The sequence below is a fragment of the Pteropus alecto genome, unplaced genomic scaffold (genome assembly GCF_000325575.1).
Source record: "Pteropus alecto unplaced genomic scaffold, ASM32557v1 scaffold61, whole genome shotgun sequence".
In the NCBI taxonomy this organism is placed as follows: domain Eukaryota; kingdom Metazoa; phylum Chordata; class Mammalia; order Chiroptera; family Pteropodidae; genus Pteropus; species Pteropus alecto.
The window spans coordinates 9,606,798-9,607,065 of NW_006434835.1; the positions used below are offsets into that span (position 1 = coordinate 9,606,798).

Below are 268 nucleotides of genomic sequence, written 5' to 3' on the forward strand. Positions count from 1 at the left end.
GGTGACCCAGCCGCCACCAGACGAGTTGGGGGGCCGCCAGCTAAGGGGGCAGCGACAGGGGGGGTGGATCCAGAGCAAGAAAGAGCAAAGGCGCGCGCACTCACCCTACCTCGAACAAGTCGAAGTCTCCCCAAGGAACCCGATCGGCGGTCCTGTCGCGGTGTAACAGGACGCACGGCCACCCTACGGGGTCTCGGCTTCGGCTGGCTACCGTTGGTCCGCCGGCAACCGCACGCCCTCGGCGTTGGAAGGCAGGAGCCCGGCCGCC

At 68.7% G+C, this 268-nt stretch overlaps 1 protein-coding gene across 1 annotated transcript in view; it reads right to left on the reverse strand.

The window, feature by feature from the left end:
* SMC6 (structural maintenance of chromosomes 6) overlaps positions 1-262 on the reverse strand; it is a 59,824-nt gene extending 59,562 nt beyond the window's left edge. The window contains exon 1 of the mRNA XM_006910247.3: positions 110-262. The gene's annotated coding sequence lies outside the window, so the exon portion shown is untranslated. The remainder of the gene's footprint in view (positions 1-109) is intronic.
* Positions 263-268: the final 6 nt, after the last annotated feature.